Here is a 13,855-nt window from a genome sequence, read left to right as displayed (position 1 = left end):
TCATCCATACTTCGTCTTCTGCTACTCAACCATCCCTTTATCCAGAGCAATAACTTTCCTGTAATATCACACTACTCCAATTTATACAGCAGTCGTTTATGTGCAATAGTATTAAAAGCTTTCCTAAGATCCAAGTGTATATATGTGTGAAAATCATTTTTTGCATCGAGTTCCTTTGTTTTTGCATCACAGTATCCAATCAGATTGGTCAGACAAGATCGCCCTTTAACAAATCCATGGTGTAACTGAAGTATAACTGCACTCCTGTCTAGATGGTCCCGCTGCTCTTCTTTAACCAGTGATTCCATTATTTTCCCTGGAAAAGAAATTTTTCCCATTATTTTTCCTGTTGCAATTTGCACAGAATTAATACCTGTCAACGCTGTGCAATTACAAATCCATCCTACCATGAAATATTGTTCTCAAATTTGGAATCGTATCGCCAGAATCTCTCTTAAACTTTTAGGCGCTATTTAATAGAGAACAGTCAAGTTAGCTCATGATCGCCCTCTCTTACCAACTCGCTCCACTCCCCGTCACACAGCGTTCAGATTTTTCTGAACGCCTATTCTACAGCTATTTCCATTTGAACTTCTTCTGAGCCATAATGCACACCCCAAAGTTTTTTGCATTTTACTCTGATCCAAGCACGAGGCGGGATTCGAACCCGCGACCTTTGGGTTGCCGGGCAGGCACCTTACCCATCTGGCTATCCCGGTCGGCTCCATTTGAGCTGTTCTTCTGAAGTATCATCCATAATTCCACCTCTTTCTCCCAAAAAAAGTTCTAACAGGTGCTGTCTGTTTGGTATTTGCGCTTAGGTAACTAAGGCTGCGAGGCTTCAGTATATTGGGTAAACAGGTGTATATTCTACGAGTGTTGTCTGATATCTGGATGAAAAACCTGCTTTTCCGCAGGAAAATCACCTCCGCCGAGAAATTAGTCACGGTGCGAATAAAGTCTAGAAAAATTCAACACGTCTTAAAAGAATTTGAAGCAGAACCTTTCTCCACGGTGTTGAAAAACCGCCCTTGTAACTACGCTATCCTTAAAGTCATGAGAATCTTCATCATCTAATCAACTTCCATTCACAGTTCGACGTTAAAAACTCACCAAATTACCTTTTTAGTATTTATTAGAGTTTCACAAAAAAAACTCTACATCACATGTACAGTTTTAGGCGTATCAGCAACTAAACTAGTGGGCCGTATATAATATGTCTGTAACTTGCGTGTGTTCTGTGGATGATTTGCTCTTTGCTGGACGAAAAACCTGTTTCTGGGGAGAAAGAAATACCATGCAACCCTCGCTTGAAACTGGCTAACTGAGCCATGTTTTGCAAACGCCCATAAAAATTCCTCGCATCACGGACGGGATTCAATCTCAGATATTTTCCATCCGGTGTGGGGAGGGCGGTGATCGTACCAACTGTGCTACGGACGAGGACGCTGCGTTACATTACGTACAGTTAATGTACGTAATTCTTGAATTCAAATTGCGAGACAAGTTTGGTTCGCAACCCAGAGGATTTGCAATTGAAACGTAAAGGAAGTTCTCGTGTTATTGTTATTTTTTTCTAGATTTTAGGCTTTAAAACTCATTTTGTCTTGGATTTGGCCGTCACCATAGGCCACACTAGTTTAACATCATAAACTGAATTATTCGAAAAGATCTTTCGAATGGTATGCCTTTGTAGATGCAAAAATTGAGGGAAAGAGTGAAATAGAGGGTGTCCAAAAAAAAATGTATACACACTTTATCAGCCCATAATTACTCAGTAACCTTTTTTTCTTTTTCAGTTGCAAGGTAGTGGTAATAATGGAGAAGACTAGACTTACATTTGAAGAGCGGAAATTTGTGTTGAAGTGGTATTGGAAGTCGATAAATATCAACGAAGTCCAGAGACATTTTACGAGTGAACACCACACTGAACCACCAACGCGTCTCTCAATTTCGCGTATTCGTGATAAGTTTGAAGCGGATGGCACTTTGCAAAATGTACACAGGCAACGATCAGGAAGACCTCGCACATCCACAAGCCCCATGAGGTGCTGGAACTTTTCCGACAAACACCAAGGAAAGCTGTCCGACAAGCTGCTCGTGAAACGGCAACCCCTAAATCCAATATGCTTCAGGAATCAAATTTTATTTTCAACACTATCTGGCACCTCCCCATTTTCATCGCGATGTTAAGGATGAAACTTTCCCCAACAGATGGATTGGACGAAGAAGCAGTGTTGAGTTCCCTCTGCACTCTTCAGGTCTAACGCCACTGGATTTTTATTTATGGGGATACCTCAAAGGTAAAGTTTATGCCAGAAAAACAAGCAACGATCCTTGAATTACGGCAAGCTATTGAAGCAGAATGTGCAGCAATATCAAGAGACATCTTAGGTTATGTATGCACTTCAGTTTCTTGACGATGTCAACAATGCCTGGATGAAAATGGAGCAAAATTTTAACCTGAATTAATGCAAAATTTTTTCTCACATTTTTTCTTCATTATAAAATTGAATTTATGAAAATAAACAGAAGTTAACAATCAAAGTGTGTATATATTTTCTTTTTGGACAACCTGTGTACGGGCTATTTCAATATTGCACGGAACAAATCTAGGGGCATATTCTACAGGTAAAAAATGGGTGGGGGAGGCTTGTCTGAAAATCTTTATTTCGAGATAGTGAACAATAATCATAAACTAGAAATGCTTTATGTTCAATTTATGGTTGTGTAAAGCGGGCTTTAAACAGTATGAAACATGAACCAACACCGACCTGAATAATACCAGTTACTCAGTGTTGAGTAACCAACTGGCAAAGTACGCATTATCAGTATCAACGTGTCTATTACTTGAGTTTCTCGATCAATGACGACTTCCCTGTGGTTTACAGTGCGACATTTGTTAAACTAGTATTATGGAAGGCACCAGAAATAAATGTGTTTAATTTTGTGGAGTTATCGTACTGTTCACAGACACTCCGCAAAATTTCCAACTCGACGAGCCACACCGTAAACACATTTCCTTCTGGGGAGGAAATGTACGCTGAAATCATAACTCGTAAACATTGGCATACGTCAGCATTTCAGTTTCTTTAACAGTATTCTTCGTTTCGTGCGTTATCTTTCTGCGGTATGGATTCAGATCCAACGTAGGATTCAGTCCTCATTATTAATATACTCTTTCCTTTAGTGCGGTGTTCTTGGGGACAATCTTATTGACCCTTATTTTTAACCAGCAAGGCTTTCAGGAATAGCACACTTTTTTTGTGCAGAACAGCTTATGGGAACTATTAGATGACGCGCCCCTTGAAATAACTAGTGGATGGTGTTTAACAGGGCAGGAAACTCTTCCAATTTTTCTATGATGTTTTTGACTTTTTTAAATACGGAGTACAATAAGCGATGAATTCGTGAAAACATCCCTGTACAATGGCTACCCCGATCACCCGACCTCGCACCTTGGATTACTTTGTGTTGGGTAACATGAAATGTATGGTTTATTCCACGCGTACTAACATGCAGAAAGAACTGAGAAATTGCATTTTGGAAGATGCTGAAACCATTAAGAATAGTCCTCAAATAGTAACTGGTAGGAAATCATGGATTCGCGCTGAATGCTACAAAGTGAGGGTCACTTTGAAAAGCTAATTTAGATATTTTCCTTTTAGAGATTTATTTCAGCTTCTTTTCGTGTATTTTAATTTATCATTAAAATTTAACATCCCGGAAATAAAGAATTCAGACATATGTTTAAGGGAATGTTTTTCTTATTTTTGGCCTTCATTTCTTCCGTGCAGTTTTGAAACGCCCTGTATGTTTCCGAACTGTTCCGATAAAGACAACACCTCCAAACCATTTCGAAGCTTTTAACTTATGTTCAGGCGAAACATTATAACAATTGAATCACTAATCAGTTTGCCAGACGAGTAGTTGCCTTATAAAAGATTTCCTCGCCCAGGGTTACAGCTAGCCGGTCTCAGGCGAAGGGTTATAGGACTCGCTCACGGATACTCGGATTTATTTAACCCATAAAGCACTGCACAGTAAAATCCCATAATACAATTCACCAAATTCGCTGGCAGATTGGTTGTAATCAGATTTATTCAAGTTAGAAAGACCAATCAATAGAAACCAGATTAAATATGCATATTTGTCGTCTCATACAAAATCAAACCATATGGAACTGCCCTTTCACAATAAACAGGACAAACAAACCAAGATTTAATGAAATCAGAATATTGGATAAAAGAAAAGATCAGAACTCGCTGCTCAACGCAGAAGATATGTATCAGAAAGGGTAAAAAGGACATTCGAGATAAGAAAATTTAATATAATATTTCTCCTGTTTTGTGGAAATTTTTAAACATTTCAAAAAAAAAAATCAAATTTTTAATTAACGCTTCATATATACTATCGTATAAAAAGTATTCAGACACCTCCCTCTCAGTGTAGAGAATAGTGAGAACGAGAAGTATGCAAAGCAAGAACATGTTTGAAAGTGTGCAGGCGATAGCAGAGATAACACAAACATCGGATGCCACATCCGCAATTTATCACAACGCGTGTGATCCTCACAAAGTCAAAGAAGTTTGATCCTCTCAATAATTTAAACTGATAATAGTAATTCCTTGAGGTTCCTTGGCTGACAGTAATTTCTCGAGGATGCAAAAGCACCCTTACAACCCCTGCTGGGTGTGATACTGCAGTCAACAGGCACGCTACCACGACTACAGCTAATAATAATTAAGAAATAAATAAAACTCGTAAAGACGGAATAGCAAAAGCGAGTAAAAATGTGGCATACAGTAATTGACCCAGCACAGCCATATTTTTATTCGTCATGAGCCTCATATACTGATTAACAATAAAAGTTTACCAAAACCTTTGATACTATGAAATATGATCTGTGTGGAAATTATGAATATTTTCACCCCAAACCCAATATGTGCATTTTTTTCCCCTTTGGCAGTATTCTTCGTCTCGTGCGTTATCTTTCTGCTGCGTGGTACATCGGTGAGGTATCTTCTGATATCTGTTACGTTTCCTGATCCACTTGTGCTCATCGCGAAACTGGCAACGATTGTATCTCCGTTACACAGGATAACTTTATCTCTTTCACATCTTTTCATCTCACCAACAACTGTTTTTTCACTATATGAATGTATTTTGAATGTTTTCGTTTAAACTTTGATTTAAATGAAATCATTCAGAATTCCCGATTATTCGTAATCAGGACAATTTCCTAATTACGAATAATCGAGTCAGCCAATTTAAATGTAAACATTCTTCCACTCATTCATTCACTGAAAGAAGAAAATTTTCATAACACATTAAATGAATGCTCGATTTAAGGAATAAGAAAATTTTAAAAATAAACTGTAGACTGGCTTATTGTAATTGAATTAGATATTAAACTATACTTAACGGATTGTTATCAATATTGAAATTCAGAGAAGTAAAAAAAATCATATTTCAATTAGCCATATTTTCAGTCTTATCCGTTACGGTATATTCGGATTGATAACCAAATTACTCTATGAAGAATAAGTGATAGATATTATGTTATCTGTAAATGCGATATCCTTGTTAAAAAGAAAGAAAGAATCACATGATCTGCCTACATTTAAAGTGTTTTAAATTCATTTGTTCTCGTCCATATTCAAGAAACTCCAATGAGATGATGCCTAATCAAAGTCGAATAAAAAAATAAAACAGATGAGTTCCATAAATTCTAATTACGTTGTAGAATAAATAATTAAAGTGCCTAATTCAGAAATGAAACAGAACATGAAATTACATAGAAGAAACTAGTAAGAAAAAATGTTCGAGGGATTGTCAATATAGATAAAATATATCAAGTTGTTTAAAATAAAATGTTTTAATGGTAGGCAGCATAAAAGTTACGCTCGATTTGCATAAATTTAAGTCATTTATTCCTGAAAGATAGCCACTTCTAAAGTTTGCTGCCTGACTAAGAAAATCCCATTTAGAGATAGATTAGCGCAAATCAATATTTATTGATGCTGCATTTTAACTCCAAGAACCTCGAATGACAGAAACTGGCTTTTCTAAACCCAAACTAGAAATCTAGTCATTCAGTGGGACACATGGACGATTCTTGCTGCACCTATGAGAATCTTTCTGTTCAAGCGCACAATGAGCACGACCATTATTATTATTATTTCTCCCTGATTGGGGGAGGTTCCACCTCGTGAGGGGTATTGCTACTAAGTGCACAGGGTGGTTGTCGTAATGTCTCGTGTTACTGTTGGTCGAGGAACTTTTTGTCTATCCCACAGGTGTTCATGATCACGACTTTCTGGAGTTCCTTGTAGGTGTTCACTGGGAGACCTATTGCTGCTATGTAGGGTCTTTGGCACCAAAACCGTGGTTGAAACGATGATCGGGATGGTTGTCACTTGTTGCATATGCCACATCTCTTTGACCTCCTGTCGTGTACTTCGTGTACTTCCTGATTTTTATCTCATGAGTTTTCTGCAGGTTGCCAGTGTTGGGTACTACTATGTCAATTAGATAGGTAGCCTTTTCCTTCTTGTACACAAGGGTTACGTCTGGTCTGTTGTGTCTTGTCCGTTATTATGGCGCGATCCCAGTACAGCCTGTGGGTTCGGTTTCTCGTACTGCGCCCGGGGTTCGTACTTGTAGTACAGTACACTTTATTTTATCAACTGATTTCTGATGTATTATTATTATTAAATATTTTACTATAAAATCGTCTTTAATCTAAGAAAATCGCGCGGCACTTAGTATTAGTAACGGCCGCATGGTGCAAAGAAAGCCTATGGCTTATGCTGCACCATCCAAAAAAAAAAAAAAAATCCGAACAAAACAATGAGAAAAACAAAAAATAAATAAATAAAATAAATAACTAAATAATAATAATTAATAAATAAAATAAATAAATAAATAAAATAAAATATAAATAAAAAGGAAATTAAACCTATCATCCTATGCGCTTCCCTTACCCGAAAGTACTATCCAGATGACCTTTGAATTTCCCCAAACTGTCGGCCTCTACCACCCATGAAGGCAACTTATTCCAGTAATTTAACTCGCTGGCTAAAATAAAACTTCCTGCAGTCCAATCTAAACATTTCCCCCCGTAACTTGAATTTATGTCCCCTAGTTCTAGCATCATTTATAATCTTGAAAATTTTGTCCTCATTCATTTTACCGATGCCTCTCAGAGCCTTAAACACCTCAATCAAATCTCCTCTAAGGTGTCTAGTTTCCAAACTCTGCAACCCACATATTCGAAGTCTTTCTTCATAAGGACGCCCTTTTGCTGATCTCACCAGGCGAGTTACCCTTCTTTGCACCCTTTCAAGAAGCTCGATGTCTTTCTTTAGGTGCGGTCTCCATACTTGAACACAGTATTCCAAGTGTGGTCTAACATAAGCCTTATATAATGGGATTATCACGTCCCTATCTCTACTTGCAAAAGTTCGACAGATCATGGATTGGACACCATGGGCCTTCCTTGCAACCTGTTTACAATGCTCAGAGAATTTCATGTCTGACCGTATCGTAACACCCAAGTCGTTTCCTCCAGTACTGGGTTTAGTTGAACTCCACCAAGTGAACAAGTTATTTTGGGATTACTGTTTCCCAGGTGTAATACCTTACACTTTGTTGGATTAAAGCACAGCTGCCATTTTTCTGACCATTCCTGAAGTCTATCTAGGTCTCTCTGAAGAAGCTCTTCAGAGCTTCTTCAGAGAGATTATTTGCACTTTATTTGCACAAGGCGGCGATAAATTCTAAATTTCGTTTCCACCTTTAAGAATTAATTCTAAAACGATTTTTTGGAATTGTAATCAGGGAGGTTTTTTTTTTTTTAAGATTAGTTCGAAATTTGACAGCTGGAGGCTAAGCGATGTATTCACTCAAATAAACAAGTTAGCTTTTGAGGTCGTTATAAAAAAGAATGAGTGGGATCAGAGAATTCGCGCGTTTGCTTTTTGTGGTGTTATTCTTTGTAATCAAGATATAAAGTTTGAAACTATAGTAACAAAGTCCAGTCAGTTCGTTTTCAAATGTTACCTAAAGACAAAACACTTTTAATTAAACTTTATTACAAGAATGGCGATAGAGTTATTGTAGCTCTTAAAGAGTATCAAAGACAGCAAAATTTCTCAAGGCTTCCTTGTTCGAGAAGAACCGCATTAAATATCATAAGCGGTTCCGAAGACTAAATAACTTCTAAGTCTAGAAGTAGTCTCAGCATCAGAAGATTGTGATGACAGCAGGAAACTTTTTTTTTAAATAATAGAAAAATAAAAACATCCATATGTACTGTATATTTACCTATACAATATCGGTGTAAAAACGCCATAGAAGGAAAAACTACGCCAGTAGTGTAAAAGGCAATAACAGGTGCCTGTCACTGCCCTTTACATAATAAGGGTGCCTGTCCACCCTTAGATGAAAGGCCAACAAGCCTTGAAACGGTGCCGTCTGGGTGGTGCCCACCCTTTATAAACCACCCTGTACAAAACGCTAGGATCATTAAATATCTGTATCCATTTATTAACATAAATCTATTTATATTTATACATTACATCTTAGAAAAATGACCAAGGTGTGCGCGTTAAGGGCGCTGAGTTTGATATCCCATGATGAGATCAGAAGAGTAAAGCTTCTGTTACTACTTGGGGAGATAAGCGTTCACTTGGATAAGTTTCTTGTCACATTCTATTCTGAAAAATATAAATAATGAGTAAAATAAAATGAAATAAATCGCCAAAGCAATCCATTCAAAACTCATCATAAATATCGGTTAATCTCGGGCAAGTGACAATTCTAAAAATAACAAAAGCCAGCGCATCAGTCTTTGCTGGAGAGTTCCACAGGTGCAAAATTAGACAAGTTCAGACAGCGTGGTAAACTGAATTATGATCTGACAAATGTGATACCTGACAGCGGCAGCAACCCATCCTTGATGACATGAATCTGCAATGACATTTTAGTTCATCTTTACTGGTCTCGTAGAGAACAAAACCCATTGCCTTCCTTTGCACGATTAATGCGGGCGAGTAGGAAATCAAGGATTAAGAAACAAGATCAAGGATTAACAAATTAGATTACGCAGCAAAAATTGGGAACATTCACGTGTCAAGAAGAATGCGTGTTGACAATCTTTTTCATCACTGAGCAACCAAGAATTTAATTACAGCGCGTCCGGGGAACTTTCAATCTGGACACGTTCCTTTTTTTTTTTTTATTTTAAAATTCAACGCATTTGAAAGAAGTCTTCATCGGTTACGTTTATATTGTATAAAATACGGACTCAGATTTTGATATCTTCAGCATTTTTGTCGTTCTAAGTTATGTCACTCTTTGAAGCGAAAGTTGTGCCCAAAAGTGGGTTGATTTGGATGATTTTGTTTGCTTAGAATGAGTAAAACCTTTGCAAAAGATTGGAAGTTTAGACTTCAACCAGCATCTTTCGTAGGAAACATCTACGATCGACTACTGTTAAGGAGCAAAGAATAATTTTTAGAAATTAGATATACTCGTCTCATGCCCGGAAGCTCATGGTCAGTGATGATGTTCACTCAGTAAACATCCCCGAAAGCCAAATGTTAACATATCGCTACAGAATTTAATGCGGAAATGATCAGAAATTTGAAAAGTATGAAGCTTTCTTTTCTTTCGTTTCCTGTAGAGAGAAGAGAATGACAACTAAGGAGGGAGGACATTTCTTTTCGCGTTTAGGAACTTGCATATTTCGTGTCAACGATTTCTTTTTCTTTCTCCCGAATATAATAACCGTGTAGTGTTAAGAAACAGTTCCTTTTATAATATCTGCAGAAGTTATTTGCTTCGTAAAGGAACCTGAAATTGGATTTGATTTAGGATATTGCGTGTCCCATACCGATCCGATTTCTGTCGATTTCTTCAGCGTGGTGCTACTTGGATATCTTAATGAAAGTCTTTTCAAGAGATACAGAATAACCAAAATTATCAGAAATCGAAAAATCAATTTGTTTTCGGGAGATGAATTCCTGGAAAAAAATTGCATTTTTTTCTCAAATAAATAAAATGACAACGCACCCACATGAGGGTACTTGTCTTGAATATTTTAAAATACACACAGTCAAGACTTTATATTTTAATACTGACCACTGAACTATTAATAATGGTCACAAATATTCATTCTTCGCGACCGCCATATTGAACAATATTTCAAAAATATAACACGAGGACGCTTAATAACCCGTAACGTGTGACCTAATGTATTCTCAAATGAGCAATGTTGCACCCCCTCCGGGTACAATACTGGGCAACTGATTAAGGATCTATATAGGCCTATTATTTATAATATATCCGTTTCCAAAATAAATTCATTCCAAATAAAAACTAACAACCAGGCACAATGTAACTCTCAGATTTTTTTCTTTACAGAAATTTATTTATTTACATACAACAGCGAGTGCGAGCCCAATTTAATGCTACGAACTCATTATATATGAAAAGGATTTGAACTAATATTCAACATAAAACTTAATGTAATGGAATGAAATGATGACAATACGAGTAACATTAAAATTGGATTCAAAAATGAAGTCTGTTATTTTAAAAAAATATTTATAAAAATAAACATAACAAATCTTTTATTATCCGAAATATTAAGCTCAAGAATACGACTATATCTGCCATAATCTGTACCATAAATAGTAAAAATGTTTTTGTAAAGCGAGTGCGAGATATTGGAGTTTAATCGAACTTATCGAATAATTGTACGAGTTCTACGTTTCTAACGTGTCAAAACTGTAATTGGGAATAGAGGAAGTGTACTTTTGAGCCATATTTCAATCGATATTTTGGTAGATTTTTAATAAATTCTCAGTCAAAGCTCTTCTTCGGTTGTTGACCCAAACATGTTCAAATTCTTGAAGGATTTCAAAGCTTCCATTTCCTCATATATGCTGAACTAATCGTGTAAAGTATATGAGAGAGACCGTTCTTGTCTTGATAACCGAATTTGAAATTAATATAAAGCCCATCTGCTTCCTTTAATAGGAGCGTATATTGTAAAAAGTTTTTGAGATTAATAACGTAATCGTCTCACACATAAAAGCTATCTGCTCATTTTAAAAATAAGTTCAACTGCAGTTAATATAAAAGCTTCAAAAATAGGAGTATTCTAATATGTAACAACGTTATCTATATAATAATTTGCTTCTGGGTCTCTGTCCGGAACGCTCTTTAAACTTGAATAACTCAAAGACTAAACACGCTTTTGACCTCATTCCTTTTGCAATAGGCTTTATTTAGTAGGTAGAGAGAGAGAGAGAGAGAGAGAGAGAGAGAGAGAGAGAGAGAGAGAGAGAGAGAGAAAACAATTTGCAGTAAATTTTCCAAATAATTTTTCGACCGATTTTCAAAATTTCCATTATTTTTTAACAGTTCCATTACAGTTTTGTCGTAATATTCGCCAAGGGTACACCAGAATAATTGTAATTATTATTCTAGTGTATTTTTCTCTAATTGTAATTCTGTCTGCGCAATAATTATAATTTTTTTAAAGGACGATACAGTCACGCGTGTAAAAAATTATCAAATTGCATTTTTAAAATATATTTTGTTACCTGGTCCGTCCCACTGACACCTAGCATAGTGGCATAGTATTTGGGTAAGGCGCCATCTGTGGTTTCCCACATCTGCGCCATCAGCACTCTATCACAAGATACAGAACTCTGTAAAAGTCAGAAAAAGTGTAGTCTGTTGAATGTGAAAATTTTTGTTGGGTTCTGTTGTAATGTTCTTAGCCGCAGTTCTGTAATGTTCTCAGCCTTAGTTGCCCGCCACCACCACTGGGGAGGTGAGCCAGGCTGTCCACAGTGAGACTGGCTGCTCTCTGTCAGGGGTGGCCTGAGCTTCCTGACGGAGAACAAGAAAAAAAAAAGTTAGATTGAGTGAGGAAGATAGTACGAGAAGTGGAAATAAAGTGGGAACAAGGAGGATTAGGAAAGAAGGCATCCTCCAGCGGAGCAAAGAGGGGAGAAGGAGAAGTGGGAATCACCCCTGGCATTGGGAGCCCACCCATTGCCAGGATAAGGAAGATAGTTTGCAGAACAAGGGAGGTCTGCAAAGGAGAGCGCATACCACATCTGGCAAGCCAGATTTCAGCTGCACTTGACCAACCCAAAAAGGTATTCAGGTGCAAAAAAAAAAAAAAAAGAAAAGTGCGAAGAGTTAGTGTCATCAGTTGGGTTGTCCTGGAATTGGTAATGTGTGCCTCAAGTAGGTAGAACGCCTTCTCTGGAATACTGTAGAATAGATGAGCGGAAATTTGCCATTAGCCAGCGGGTGGTTTATTGTTGGAACAAACTTCCATCTGTCGTTGTGGAAGTTGATAGGTTGAATAAATTCAAGAAAGAACTGAGCAAACATTTAGAGGGAATTGTTTTGTAAATTTTTTTTTTTTTTTTTTTTTGGATGATGCTGCATAAGCTCATACACTTGCTTTCTTGCATCACACGCCTCTATTACTACTACTATTCCTTGAGCGAACTCAGCGAGAGCTATAGAGAAGGTTTCTTCCGTGAGAAAAAGGTGCTCGCAATTTCAGGAATTTACCTGTTTCAGGTATTTACCTGTAGTGGGGCCAGAGGTACATGACATGATCCCAGTTTTCTTCATGGCCACAGAGACAGAATGGATTTTCCTCAATTCCTCGCTTGGTTAATTTATGTCTAAATGGGCCATGCCCTGTAAGCAGGAAGGTGACTGGAAGACCTGAAGCAAAGCAGACACCTAGCAGCGAAGCAAGCTGAGGGACAGGTTTTTGTAATTATTTCGATATTAATCCTTGCTTCTTTTCTGAAACGGTTTTGACGAAATATATTGGCCAAAGGTACACTAGTCGTGCAATAATAACTCCACCTGGTTGCCCTCTAGAGAGAGGGCAACCAGGTGGAGTTATTTTATATATCCACCAGGTGGTGGATATATAAAGCAAATCTCCCAGAGGGGAAACGGATATATAAAGCAAATCTCCCAAAGGGGAGATTTGCTTTATATATCCGTTTAACATGCAGGGAGCAGGTGAGGGTTGTGAAGGTAGAATAGTCTAGCGACTGTTGGAAACTGGCCATTGCAGTAAGAGCTAGTGCATTTCAGACTCCAAAATTCCTCAATCAACTAATATGAACAAATAGACCAAAATCTAAGTGCATGAAAACTAAAAGACGAAATATCCTGCGAGCTGAGGGTACTAGGAAAAACCAGGCTGAATCGGTTTTAAAAAATAAACCAAGTTCACCATATTTCCCTTGAAAAAAATTTTTCATTGTTCAGTGTAATCAACCTTCTGAGAGATGCGCTGTACATTTGCTGGTGTAACTGTGTTGTGGATCGCTGCAATGATCCTTCTCTGAAGTAGTTCACATAGTTGGCAATGCAAAGGGTAGCAGGGGATTATAGTCTGGTCCTCAGGGCAACATCACAAAAGTCCGATGATGTGAAGCTAGGAGAGCAGCTGACAACTGGAACTACGCGCCTTACTCATCGACCTGGAAAGTGGGGACCAAACAGCCTCGAACATCCTTACAGATGTGAGGAGCACGTCATCTAGTTGGAAGAGTACACTGTTGTCGGGCTCATTCTGAGCAATGAGATCACATAATTCGCCAACATGTCTCGAGAATAATATCTGAGACGATCTCGGAGATAATTCTCGAGAAGTGTTTCAAAAACCATGATGGGCTTTCACTTCCCCACACTATCACGTTGCGCATTTTGCCTTGTTTATGACGTGAACTCATCCTTAAACACAGGATTTTTAAGCATTTCTCCATCCTCTGCCATCTTAGTAAACCTCTCCACA

Source organism: Mastigoproctus giganteus, chromosome 1, assembly GCF_048544385.1.
Source record: "Mastigoproctus giganteus isolate SK-2022 chromosome 1, ASM4854438v1, whole genome shotgun sequence".
Taxonomy (NCBI): Eukaryota; Metazoa; Arthropoda; class Arachnida; order Uropygi; family Thelyphonidae; genus Mastigoproctus; species Mastigoproctus giganteus.
This window is presented reverse-complemented; position numbering follows the sequence as displayed.